This window comes from Bradysia coprophila, unplaced genomic scaffold, assembly GCF_014529535.1.
Source record: "Bradysia coprophila strain Holo2 unplaced genomic scaffold, BU_Bcop_v1 contig_324, whole genome shotgun sequence".
NCBI classification, from domain to species: domain Eukaryota; kingdom Metazoa; phylum Arthropoda; class Insecta; order Diptera; family Sciaridae; genus Bradysia; species Bradysia coprophila.
The window spans coordinates 4,119,196-4,133,270 of NW_023503584.1; the positions used below are offsets into that span (position 1 = coordinate 4,119,196).

The 14,075-nt window shown below is 33.0% G+C and overlaps 1 long non-coding RNA gene across 1 annotated transcript in view; it reads left to right on the forward strand.

Annotated features, from left to right (window-relative positions):
* Positions 1-6,026: 6,026 nt before the first annotated feature.
* Positions 6,027-14,075, forward strand: part of LOC119079584 — a 29,724-nt gene continuing 21,675 nt past the window's right edge. The window contains exon 1 of the long non-coding RNA XR_005088191.1: positions 6,027-6,370. This is a non-coding gene — a long non-coding RNA (uncharacterized LOC119079584). The remainder of the gene's footprint in view (positions 6,371-14,075) is intronic.

A 14,075-nucleotide genomic window follows, 5' to 3' on the forward strand; every position in this document is an offset into this window, starting at 1 on the left:
TTGCACATCAGTTCTTCGTTTATTCAAAAAAAAAATCGTTTCAACGATTTTGTTGTTTAGATCTGATTCTTTTATTAATAAATCACCCAGAAAAATACTGTATTACGATCACAACACAACTACAATTTAATTCAATTTTCGCTATAATTTTTCTATACAAAAAACACTTTTTCACTACAAAACAAAAAAAAATTGAATTTTCGGTTTATTTTTTCAATAATTATATTCGTTCGCTGCTTAAACCACCTAAGAAAATAGTGTTATATACCGAAAGAAAATTCAATTAACCGTCGAGAGAGTTGTAGGTATATTACAAATTTACTACAAATTAAATGAAGAACAGATCATATTGAATTTTCCTCGACCGATTCACTCGGAATTCTACGTAAGACTGACTAAGAAGATTATTTCTATGCGTGTAATGATCATCTCTGTACTGTTAATTCAATACGAAAGACTTTTGTACTATTTTCAAGAAAAATAAGGTTTCGTACACTAAAGGCAAATTGAGCACACATAACGAGAAAAGCTGCTCAACGAAAATTGTTTTCAAACTCATAATATTTGTGAAAAAAAAAAGAAAAATTTGTTGAACGGTGTGTATAACCGCCGAACGGTGTGAGTTTAGGTGAATATCGTTGAGTAATAAAGGTGTGTGTTATTGACGTAAAATTGTTATGCGCACAGTTTCAAGTGAGCAACGGATATTTGGTGGGGTCAAGTAAAGTTAGTTTCATAAACACTATGACAGACTTCTTTCAATTGCATTTAGAAAATGGAAAATCAAATAAAATTTAATTGAAACGAAAATTGAAATAATCAAACTGTCGATCAGCAACAAACGAAATGAAAAATGATTTGGAAATTTGCTCTTTGTCCAGCTAAGTGAAATTGGCATAAATAATTGATAACAGAAATATAAAACATAAAATGGTTTGGTTTTCCGGTTTAATAGACATTAGGGACTTTCCCAAATTTCACTACATTTTCCCAAAAATATTTTTTGTGAAAACACGAGATTTAGAAAAACTTTAAAAATAAGGGAAAATTTTGTCTTTAAAACAGTCCCTGAAAGAAGTGCAAAATCAACGCACTGCTAGCATGAGTGGTACTCTAAAGAGGGTATCGAAACTATAAAGTGTATCGAACAAATTTTTGCACTGTAAAAAGAATCTGAAGAAATTTGTTACTCTTTATGTTCAAAATATAGCCAAATGTTTACTAACAAATCTTTTACTTCATTCGTTTTAACATAGATTTCGTTATGAAAGACCAGACCAGTATAATAAGAGCTTACCGCTTATGTTTGTTGCTTTTGTTGTTGATAAGAGATGATTCGCTTTGCGTGTTTTAGTTAAGCAATTAAATTGGCCAACAACAAATAAGTCAGAGTTATTGTGGTTTTATCGAAGGATAATGACTTTTCATGTTTCGGATTTTCTTGTTTGGCTTAATAGACCGTGTGAAGTATAAATAACTTATTTTTAATTGATTTAAATTATTACTAGGCCCCACCACTTGGGTGGGTCATTTCCCTTGACTGACTATCAATACTTTCAATAATTCCAGTCCCAGTTGTCTTACCATTTTTAAAAAAGCTGGTGTTTTTAAGAACACAAAATTATAGTCAGATGAAAAAGCGCAACAAGAATGGTCTATTTGCTACATCATTAACTAAGTATATCTTTTATTTTCACTGGGAGTTTAGAAAACTCAGAATTAATTTAATTTTCTGAGGAGCTGCGTGAATCGAAGGTTCAGCGAGCGATGTTTTACATCCAATAAATATGAGTACTTAAAAACGCTTTTAAAATGGCATATTTCTTGCCTACCTCTTGAATAAATTAAACTCGTGTGAATTACGGCCCTCGCTTCGCTCTCGCCGCAAAGTTCACACTCGTTCAAACATTTTAGGAACGAAAAAAATTCTTTTAAGAATACGGATTTCACGCAAAAATTGTCGTATATCCCAGATTACTAGTCCAATTAAATTCCAATGTTAGAGTTTAACCACGTGAATTACGCTACTGGTCGAAATTGATTTTTGAAGCATCTGAGAATCTGAGCTATCGGTTTCTCAAGCAAGGAAAAACTCTTTTGGTAAGTACTTCTTAATTGTTTCTGGAAATCCGTTGCAAAAATGTCGTGGTATAACAAGTTAGGTTTGCAACTACTCCAAACTCACTACTCCAATATCATTCTCTGTCAATTAAAACAAAAGATTTGAAAATCGGGTAAAAATTACTCAAGTTATCGCGTGGTAACAAGAGAAAGCGTCTGTGTAGAATTTCTCCCATCTCGTTGTTCGAACATTATCCATCTGCAAACTCAGCCTCAAGAGTTTCAATCTTCGTCGATTAAGACAAAATCTTTGAAAATCGGATAAGAATTATGGAAGTTATCGCGGTAACAAGTAAAAAAATCTCTTGAGAATTACTCCCATCTCATTACTCCAACATTGCCCATCTACGAACTTAACCTCATGATTTTAATTATCCGTCGATTAAAACCAAAATTTTGCAAATCGGTAAAGAATTACTCGAGTTATCGAGTCCACAAATGTACGGACGTTTTCTGTATTTAACGTTTTTTGCCAATGTAGAACATTTTCAAAATATCAAAGTGAACTTAGCGTTACGGACATTTAAGGGTATTTTCTTTCATAAGACCCTGACTTTCAGTCAAGGGAATTATGTAGAACAAAAGTGCAAACAGAATATCTGAAAAACGTCTGCTTGATTTTGTATCTCACTTTAAAAGCTGTAATTTGAATGAGACTAAAAGGATATCCGATCCATTCTAATTCATTCTAATTGTATTCTTACTTAGATTCTAATAAGTGGGATGGCATCGGGATGGCAACAATATTTTTCAATAATTTCTATAAAATAAATTAAATATTTTTGTTCAATGGTTTTCATGGTAAATCTTTATTTTATTAAAATATGAAACTTTTTTCTCAAAATCGCACACGGTCTATTAATTGGCCGAGGAATATATTCTTGTAAAAAAAATACAAACAAAAACCCAAAATATTCTCTGAAATAATCCCAAAATTAACTCCTTCCTTCATATGGTGGTATTAGATCATCCTCTTCCCTCTTGGTCAAATGTTCAGTTCATTTATCTGTATCACTCATCTGAATGTAGCGTATGAATTTCGCAAGAGACTTCCACAGTTTTTATTTTATTCACTGTCAATGCGAAATGTTTTTGACGTGCTGTTGTGGATGATGAGTAATGATAATAATGTGACCTTTCAAAATTCGTTAGATTTTCATCGGATATTTTCAATTTTGGAGGTATAATGAGATTTTCCAATTCTGTCTCTACTTCGGAAACATCATTTTCTTTGCACGAAACAGGATTTAAATTTAAAAAATCAATTGATGCATCACTCCTAGTCCACAGCGATGAAATATCAATGTTTGGTTACAATGGATGGAAACGACCTACAGTCCATGAACTGAATGCGAATTTAACCTGGAATTTGCGAACACTCTAAATAGGTTTTTCCAAGAGGGTAGATCAGGTGATGGTAGATGTTATGTAGAAAATATCAAATTATGAAGAAGGCAAAAAAAATTATTAAAAATCTCAAATTCTGTTCGAACGCGAACTAAAACTCAACCGACTCAAACATATAGCTTAAACGGCGTTTTTTTGGAACTTTTTTTGATTATTATCAGCTTCTGCCGAAGTAGTTGATTTCGACAATTTCTGTTTCAACTCTTCATTTTCATTTTTGGCGTTCAACAGTTCCTTTCGCAATGACTCTAGTTCGACTTCCATAAAACCCACAGGGGCGTTCAATTCTATACTTTTCGTAGTTATTTGTTGATGCGCCAGCTCAATTGATGTTTTAGCTAAAATTAACTCTGTGTCTTTCGTTGTTAATTGTTGCCGTAGCAGTTCCACTTGCGATTTGGCGTTGTTTGTTTCCGACTCCAACAACTCCAATTTGGTCTTAGTTACTTCAAATTCTATATTTTTGTCCCTCAGTTGCTGACGCAATAGATCCACAGTTGATTCGCCAGCTGCCATCGGACTGGATTGAATGAACAGATTATTTGGACTTTTTCACCGGGTAAAAATAGTTGACGGCAATTTTAGCAGTATCCCCTTGACGTTATCGACATCACTGCTTCAACACATCACGAAACACAATCGTGCTTTTTGTAATTCTCATCTACAATGTTATTTTTAGAAACGAACGAATGCAGTAGCTTTGGATCCAGACCCCCAATTTCAGCAATAAACGATTGGCTCAAGACACGGCCTGAAATATGAAATGTAACCTTTTTGTTGTTTGTTGATACGGGCCATTATTGTTAGTTGAATTGAAATTAATTTTGTTTCGCCGATTCTCACGAATTGTGCAAAAAACAGGTTATTATTATAAAAATAAGTTTTACCTCCTATGTGCTGCGAAAATTAATTTAAAGAAAAATTCACTTTCACCGCACTTAAGAGGTAAAATAACTTACATTTCCGCACAAGTATGTAATCTACTATTGTTCGACGATGACTCAGACTTAAGACTGAAAGATTTAAAAAAAAAAAAACATTTTTTAAAGAATTGGATTTTTTAGAATTCTTAAAAGTTTTCAATAATCAGCGCTGAGGTCACTTCTTCGAATAATAGAGCTATCTCAGTTAGGATATAATAAGTTTTATTTGATTTTCTTCAATGAACACAATGTACATAAAAGGAAATGATTTCCACATCCACATCGCAATGAAGCGACCAAGTTCAATTGTCTTTAGTTACCATTAACAGGTCTATGTAGCTGGTCAATCCACTTTGAACTCAAAACCCTGAACTAAAAATAAGCCAAGAAAAAACTAACCGAACGGAGGTGTTGGTCGCTGTGTATATATTCTGATGCTCTTTTTCGGTTTTTCATTGTTGCAACCTTGAAGAAAACCTTTCAAGATTTCACATACACAGAGTCTCCCGTTTATTATATTTTCTTTATGGAATAATAAATTATTAAAATTGCCATCATTTCATATTTGGCCAACGTCCAACGTTTAACAGAGAATAAATATAATACACAATACGCATGCTGGGCAGGTTGTTTGGCTTATTCATACATTACAAATAATATAAACGTCAATTTTCCCTACGTTTATACAACACCATTAACATCGTGATGCTTTAATTTTATATATCGTACGTACAAAGTTCTTTTCATATCTTTTATTGGTCCTGGTGGCTTCGATACATTGTCTGTAAAACAAGCACCGAACGTAAAGAAAGAAAGGAAGATTTTTTGTGTGTGTGTCCATTCATTATTTCAACCAAGAAATTAAATTTTACGGAAAGAACGTGCTACTCAAATTAATGGGTGCATGTTACGAGTTCTCAAAATTAAGAGTCATATAAAATCAAGAACATACGAAGACCACACTTGTCGTTTCTCAAATATTAGCAATCATTCTCTTTTCTTTTTTTAAATTGGGGCTTGAACCAGGGCAAGTCACAATCCAACTGCAATCAGAAAATCGTAAACCAATTCATGTTCCAGGATGACCGATTTTTAGATCAATGGATACCTGACCTGTTTCGAACCGTATTTGAAAGATAAAAACTCAAGTTGCCAGTATCTAAAGTTTCTAAACCTTTCACAGACGGCAGACACATCACCTGTATAATTATCAAGTTCTTTCTTGTTATCTAAGTTTTTTCAACAGTGGAGGAAGTAGTAGTTTAGCGACCGCAGCTCGTGTCTAAATAATAATCCATTGCGTAATATATTTTACTCACGAAGACAACTGAAAACGCTACTGTCATTGACGGAAATTGAGTTTACTTCCTTGTTTGGAACTTTTTATATTGATAAGTGTCAGTCAGGACTCAAGATGGGAAGTGAGTAAACAATTATTGCCTGCCCCATGCGAAAGTTATAAATACTCGAATTACATGAAGAATATTTTCAGTTCATGTTAGTAAGTCTTAGATCCACTAATCTATATGTGTATGGGGGAAAAAATCAAAGTGACAAAAGTTGTTTAACTTTAAAGTTTAAATTTTAGCGTTTTTTTAGGTAAAATGGAAAACTGTGAAAAACTCGTGAGAAAAGGAAAATTTGTGATTTTTTTTTTCACTAAAATATAGTTCGGTCTTTTACCTTTCATTTGAGTACCATATCGATATATTTTAGTCGGACTTTCTATCTTCCATAATTCATACAAAAAGACTCTGCAAATGATCTTCAAAGGGCGCCCAGGGCGCGGGGAGTGAGGAAAATTTTTGGCTCCCCTTCCAGGATCTCTTATTTTTCGACCCTTAACAATATTTAATCATCAAAACGCGAATTCCCGAGTTTTAAACGTTTTGGTCGTTAACTTCCTAACTATTACTGTCGTAGCATCCAACGTACTATTGCTTCTCATTAGTTTTAATATTTCCTATATATTTTGCTCTTAAAGATCAAACCATAGCTAAAGATTATCAAATATTTTTGTCGTCCCCGCCAATCATAAAAGTGTAAGAAAAGTAGGGATGGGAGGCGTTCAAAATTATCGATAATATCAATCGAAAGAAATTATCGATAATCGATTAATCATATCGTTATCGATAATTTAATAATTATCGATAATTATCAAAATATCGAAATTCGATAATTATCAAAATATCGAAATTCGATAATTATCAAAATATCGATATTTTGATATTTATCTGAAAATTCATGATAATATACCGATATTGTTGGAAGAAACAAAGTAGCATGATCTACTGGAAATGATTATCTATCTATCATACATAGTAGACCTAAGCTAAATTCTGAATCTACGTTGTCATTATTAAAATTATTTCGGTCCAACAACATCGTTCGTATATTTATCCGTCCTCAGTTTCCAACAGGTTATGGGCCCAGTCGCGTTTAATAATATCGTGTGCGGGAAACGAATAAGTATAATTGCCAAACGTAATTTTGCATAGCGGCATAGCAAGACATTGCAGCATAGCAAGACATTGCGGCATAGCAAGACATTGCGACATAGCAAGACATTGCGGCATATCAAGACATTGCGGCATAGCAAGACATTGCGGCATAGCAAGACATTGCGGCATAGCAAGACATAGCTGCATACCAGCGTAGTCCGGCATAGCAGCGTCGTCTGGCATAGCAGCGTAGTCTTGCATAGCAACGTAGTCCGGCATAGCAGCGTAGTAAAGTATTGTTTGGGCAATTACGAACGATAGTGGCAAATGAAAAGGATGAATGCTTCATATTTTTAAGGAGGAGCATGGATTATGCAACTTTGAGGAGGAGTGTTGGAAGAAACAAAGTAGAATGATCTACTGGAAATGATTATCTATCTATCATACATAGTAGACTTAAGCTAAATTCTGAATCTACGTTGTCATTATTAAAATTATTTCGGTCCAACAACATCGTTCGTATCTTTATCCGTCCTCAGTTTCCAACAGATATATCGGAATATATCGATAAATATCGGATTTTCGGACCGAAATATCTTTATATCGAATTATCGATATTTTGATAATTATCAAAATATCAATAATTATCGATTATCGATATTTTTTTGATAATTTTCGATAAAAAAAAGTCGATAATTATCGATTATTGATAATCGATAATTATCGATAATCATTATCATTATCGCCCATGCCTAAAGAAAAGTGCGATCCAAAACTTTGCGTAGCTCTTTCATCTCATATATCTGTTATTTAAATTTGTGTATTATTCTTTAGACGCAACTTAGCCGTGAATAATATTTATTAAATAAGCTGTTAACAGATGGCAGCATGCCATTTCTATCATCCAACAATTTTGAGCGTAATATTTTGACGATGCGAAAATCTAACACAGCCTAAATCAACAATGTCGATTTTATTTCGCTGAAATAAATTTAAAATACTTATAACGATGCGGCGCCGCCATTTCGTGTGATTTATAAGTTGTACACCAACTAATATGAGTATATACATACATAGGTGTGCGAATACCATCTTCAAATTCTATATAAATAAATAAATATATCGAACAATATTGTATATATAATAACGAATTTTCCGAATTGTTTAGTCCGGTATGTTGTGTTCGGTGTGCGCTAATACAATTTCGATTGACAGATTGAATCTAATTAACATTTTTCACGTTGAATTTGTGTGATGATGCAGTATTTTAATTATGAAAATTCTGAAAATGAACTCACCTGCAATTTGGACGTTTTTATGTCCTGTTTGAAGGTTTTACTCGAGATTTCTGAGCCAAACACTGAAAAGAGAATAAATTGAAATTGATTTCCGGCAACGGCTTTCAGTGATTAAAATAATTATAGATAATGTGGGCGGTTATTCCGCTGAATCAAAATTTTTTCGTGATTTGTGATTTTGTAACGTTTTTGCTTGAAAATGTTGGACTTGTCTGAGAGAGTGAACCTTTTTCAGTGCTAGCATCAGTGCACAATCATTAAGTCAAATGCATCTCCGACACCCAAATTATAATCTATAATTAGATCAAGGACTATTCTTTTAATTTTTTTTCCATATTTTCCTGAATTTTCCCATATTTTCGTAGATTTTCCAATATTTTCTTATATTTTGCTTAATTTTCCCAAAATTTGTGAAAATTTGGAAAAATGTAGAAAAGTTCAGTAAAATTTGGAAAAATTAAGGAAAATATTTTCCAGAAAAATATATATTCCCTGAATCAGACACATTTGATTTCGTAGATTGTCCATTTTCTGCGTTATTGATGATATAAATGTGTTCACACTCTGACACAGATGGATGAAATAAGTAAAATCTTCACAAACACAAAATAATGTAGGCTTCAGAAGTAATGTGAACCTTTCTCGCCCTCATTCCGCAAGTAGTGACTTATTAGGGGATTTTTTCAATGGCCATTTAGGGTATATTTTTGGTATTTTGAATTTGACCGAACTTACGTTTTAGTAATTTTGTCAGTAATTTGGGTTATTTCGGTAATTTCATCGGTAAATCAGTTAAATTCATAACTGAATGTGAATACGGGCTAACATACACCACATGACACAATCTGTTCCTTTGAACGTTTCGTGTACAGACCCTTAGCGCAGCAACTGCCTATTACAGTGTACACTAATAAAAACATCTAGAACTTCTAAAATTTGTTGGCTAGACACGGCATTAGATTTTCAACGGGCATTTAATTAGGTGCAGTAATTTATAGGTACAAATCCACATTTATGTGGCATGAATGTATGTGGGCAATAAATCATTCAATTCATGTCTCGGTTGTCGGTATAAACGTTGTAAAATCTAGTGAAATTATAGTTTTAAAAATTCATTACGAAAATCCTTGGAACTAAATAAGAATATTGAACTTCTCATGTTTCGTTTAATTTTTGTTTGCTATTTTACGTTGAGTACTTCCAGTTCATTTGAAACATGTTTGAGCTGAGTGTTTTCTGAATTTTTCGTAATCATTTCCGTAATAACTCTTTTTTCGTCGCACAAATGGCACCACTTTCGTGCAACACAGTTTTCCATCTGGACTAACGCCACATTTTCTCGAATTAAAATTCAAATTCATTTGAAAATTTTCATTAAGTTTGTTTACGCTTATCTGATCAACTATTTCGAGAAGTGAAATGAAGTTGTTTTTGATCACCATCAACACATCATTTATATAAAATTTACCTTGCCTAATTTTAAAGTCACGGTTAAATTCAAGGATGTGTGATCAAGAAATGCATAATATTTTAAGTGTGTCGATTGAATTATAATTAGTGCCTGTCATTTTCAGTTAGTACGATTACGTGCACGCATACTGAATCTAGAATACAAATTTTAGATGCCAAATTGGTTCAAGTTTGTTTGCATTTAGTAAATATATTCAGAGGATAGAGTGAACTTTAAACACATTTCCATGGTCTTGGTGTTGCATTTCTATCCGTGTAATATGCGCAGGGCACAGTAGGAGCCGTATTTTGTTTTAAATCGTTAAAACGACGAAATGTTACCCAAACAAGAAGGTGTGAATTTAATTTGGTTTATTACAGTTCCTTACGATAATCCTAATACAAAACTGTATTTGTATAACTTTTCTAGGATCACAAGGGCCATAAAACTACTGGCTCCTCAAGAGGTAGGCCAAAATCATAAACTTGAGGTCGCGTACCGATATCTCTACTCTATGGACTTGTAGGTCTAAAACAAAAACGTAACTCTTGTGTGTATAACAGTCAGAAATTCAAAAATTTTACTGGCACATCAAGCTTTTAAATAAAATTTTATTTTCAAATTTCATTCATCATTCAAATCGGGTCAAACTCAAGTAAAGACGATTCAGGTATCTATATGGTGAAGCACTGTACACTGTGTTATTGAGCAACCTTCGATACGGAGGCAGTATCTTTATTTTAAATAAATGTTTTCTTCTTCCCCTGATTTTAATAGTTACAGTGGTAAACTCTCTAAATGACAGTCTTTTTCTAAATCTCTTATTTCTCCAACTTCTCTTGATGTTACAACGTATAGAGTGTTATGATGAAAGAGATAGAAATATTTTGACAAGTACCCCAAAGCAACTTATAATAAACTGGTCTTCGGTCCTCTCGCTCTCAACGTAACACGTTGAAAGAGAAAGCAATATTTTGACAAGTACCCCAAGGCAAGTTAAATTAACTAGTCTTCGGATCTCTCGCTCTGATCATAACAATCTATTGAAAAAAGCATTCACGCACCGGTCGTCAACGAATATATAGAGAACTGAGAGAAGTAAGAAAAATAAGAAATTTAGAAAAAGACGGTCATTTAGAGAGTTTATCACATACCGATTTGACCGTCTAAACTCTGCAAAAAAGTCAAAAGCTACATTACGACTACGACTAATGAAATCTTCTAGGATGTTTTAGTTCTAGATGTGAGATGTGACTGGATTCGGGATAATAGCTTCATTTTAACATGAATTTTTCTTTGGCGTGTAATGGCTCTAATACTTCGAATATATGATCGAAATATAAAGGTCACAGAACAAAAAGGTTTTTCGTATTTAATAGTATGACATAAGTTTCAAACACTATACTCTTTGAGAGCCCGATATGCGATCAGGATCTTTGCCTGTGCGGTTGAGGACTCTTGAGGACTTGTAACTCTTTTATTCGTAGGAACATGTTGTTGTTAGCCCAACCATTTCCATGAAATTGGGTTAACAGCAATATGGCATAAACTACCTATCGCCAAGGAAGAGACTTTGTAGACAATATGTTCTCGATCACCGAAACTTAATTCAATTTTTGGTCTTGAACTATTTCCCACCTTCTACTGTTTCAGTCAGTGATCAACATTTTTATTTCACGCATTGTTACCGTAAAACCATTAACAAATTGTAAAATGTGTTGTTCATAAAACCGACCGAATTGATTGAAAAACATCAACTACAGCAATAAAAAGCTGTAAATTTAAGCACCAAAGCGATGATTCTCGTTAATGAAACATTTCATTAAAATATTTATGTTCAAATAAATGTGCCAAGAAGATGTCAAATAAAATTCATGCTATTCGAAATGACGATTTTTTTTTTCTCTACATTTATTCTGTATGGGAATTGTTAAAATAGTTCAGGTATAATGCCCTGTGAGACAATATAATCATTATGTGAAACATATAAATTAATCTCACTTCATAAATCTTTATTTATTTGGGTTTGTATTTTGGTCTTTAGATATTTAGAAATGAAGACAGAGACATGTTTATATCTTCGGGACCAAATTGGTTTTTATAGAAAGGGTGTTGGCTGACTTAAATCACTAAGAATAAGAACTGAATTGTCTCTTGACTGTAACAGGCAGAGATGTATCTTTGGACAGGAAACCTACACGTAAAACAAATTGCGTCACAAATTCGGTTCGGTTTAACTGCACTAAAGACTTACTGCATCAGAGAGAAATGAACCTAGCATAGTAATATAACCATTGGTTGTGTCAAAATATCGCTCTTAGTGCTGAGGGTATTAAATAATAGTATAGTTAACCCCAACCAAGTTTGTGATGCAATTTGCTTCAGCTGTTTTTCATCTGGTTCACTCATACTACCACTGTCTAATACGAGCTTATTAGATTTTTATAGTCATACGCGCTCGAGATAAAACCGTATAAAACAGTAAGGCTGTATCAGTGGACCAGTTGCACCAAAGAGTCAATGCACCTAGCATAGTAATACAATACTTGGTATGTCAAAATACTAAACTATTGGAACTACACATACTTTTTCAGGAACGTTATAAACTTTTAAGAAAGTAAATAATATTCGAAAAGTGCCTATGGCGGAGTAAGTTAAAATTTACGATAATTTAGACTTTCGAGACTACAGCAATTCATCGAAAAAGCAAGATTTATCCACAGTATTGTACTTAGACAGTTATAAGCTTAAATCTGTTATTCTAATTGTGCTCTAGTGTTCAGTGTACCCTTCAGTCTGTTAGTTTTTACATACAACTGAATTTAGAGCGCCTTAATGACTTTTACAACTAAGCCTGATCCATCCCAATAGCATACTGCAATTCATAAACAGTGTGAATAGAATCTAACTTAAATGGGTACGCACAATAGGCCCAACGGAGACTTAGGTGCAACTATTAATCTTACTCACCTCTAACTTAACATAAACCACAGGGAAAGTTTTTCACAATCCTAACCTAAAGAACATATTTTTAACACAACCTGTCTCTATGCCATTAATACTAAACTATTATGCATTGATTGTCACTGACTTAGTCTGTTATGTTAAGAGGATTGGAATGCAGTTTCGTATCGGCACCATGGATGAACATGGATGCTTCACAGACGGCAAATATCATCAATAGACGAAAATAAAAGAAAGAAGAAAATAGCTGTGCTAAGTGTTTTCAAATTTTGTTGTTCATTTGTGAAAGCGTTGCATGCAACTTGGTGATAAATACCCTGCTGAGATAGCCAAACGTTTAAGTGGAGCAATACGCTCAAGTCGTACATACCTGTTTTCCTTTTAACAGAGTTCATCGTTCCTTGATTTCAAAAGTCTCCAATAATCCAAATTGTATGTTTCGAGTGCGTTAATCCATATTACTGTTCACTCATTCATTCATTCACAATTCACTTGAATCCGTTAACAATTTCAAAAATTATTTTTTTTCTTCATTTATTTTGCCACTGATTTAAATCAAAAATCATTCTTTCTTGTCACAATACGAGACCAATTTATTTCCGCATTGTTAATTGTGTTCGCTAAAATACCGACGCATAGAACGCACCACACAATTTAATTATCATACTCTGCTTAAAAGTTGATCGGTCCTCCGGTTCTATTTTAATTCTTTTCTAATTCACTGATCTCTCGCAATATCATTACACTGGTTATAAGATGGTTTTTGATTCGACGTTTTAAAACTGAAAATAAAATTTCGAAAATTCATTTTAAATACGCGATGCGATGAACTACATTAAATTTTTTTTTTGATAAATTCGGTATGATTTAACTTCATGTTAAAATTATTGAGATTCACAAATATTCCGAAAATAATTTCTTTCGTTTTTCCTACAGAAAAATTTTATTATGAAATTAATCCACTAATGAATATGATCATAAATTTGAAACCACACATCGCCATCAGTAAAATATACGAGTGAAAACAAAAAAAAAATCCAATTAAAATCCAAAAATATCTCAAAAATTACGGTTTGAAAAATCCGACTATTCAATTCCGTGTTGACCTAACTCAAACTAATCACAAGAGAGTTCGTTGAAAACTAAACCTTATTTCAAATACTCGGATTGTAAATACTAAATAGTGTGATGTGATTGAATGTACTCGGTACATATTATAAAACATAAAATAAATTCAATTTATAGTTACACCGAATACACTCTATACCCGTGTGTACACCGATGTATTGTCTAAGTTAAGACAAGTTGGATACACAGATAAAACATACAATTTCGTTTATACACTTCAGAACACACGGTACGATACCAGAACAACTTTTACTCTATTAAAGACTCAGTTCTATTAGATGCGTACGTATCTATTCTCTATTCAATATACGTATGTATAAATTGGAAGCTAACTTTACATAAA